We start from the raw sequence: 825 nt of genomic DNA, 5'->3' as shown, positions 1-825 counted from the left end.
AATTATTTAAATTCCAATTCAATCCACTCATTTTCATTCATAATCAGTCCTATATCACTTTTCTTCATCATGGGTAAAATTCAGTTCCACCTAAATTACCCTGAAATCTTAGAATTTTTACTTCATTCGACCATTGCGATGTTTCTATGCAGTCGCGATTGGCACTAACAACGATACAATTAATTACAACGAAAAAGCAAATTGAATAGTTTAGTCTAAATACCTTACCTTCATATTGTCACACTCAGCTTTTCTTCCTCGTGACTAAGACAATATTTCAGAAGATACAGTTTACTACTTAGCGTGGATGCGATAAAAAATTTTATAGCAGTAGCAAACAGGTGATGAAATTCATTCATGATAAGAAAACATTTACTTAATCTGTTTACCTAATACTGCTACCACAAAGGTCAAGTAAGATACTCGGTGAAAACGGAAATGTATCAGTTATATTAATCATTGGTACTTGAGAGGAAAACGTAAAATTTGTAAAATCGATTTTATAAATATTTAAATCTCTAATTTGCTCTAAAAATCATAAAATAATTAACGTTCCTAACATTTTAATAAAACCATTTACTGCTGGATTACTTTTTCTCAATGTATAAAGGCAAGTATGATCTCTAAGTTTAAATTACTTAGATCAGATTTACTAAATGTATTATAATGTACAGTTGTAAATAGCAATAAATAAATATTAAAAAAAAATTTTAAATTCTATCAAAATTCCAACAAATCCCATCAAATCACCTTTACCCTTCGTCGTAAATCTACTGACTGCCCTACAGTAGGGGTATTCATGATCTTTGGTTTAACATGTTAAAG

This window comes from Halyomorpha halys, unplaced genomic scaffold, assembly GCF_000696795.3.
Source record: "Halyomorpha halys isolate HHAL.00 unplaced genomic scaffold, Hhal_1.1 Scaffold182.1, whole genome shotgun sequence".
Classification (NCBI taxonomy): Eukaryota; Metazoa; Arthropoda; class Insecta; order Hemiptera; family Pentatomidae; genus Halyomorpha; species Halyomorpha halys.
The sequence above is the reverse complement of the archived record's forward strand: the minus strand, read 5'-3'. Positions refer to the sequence as shown.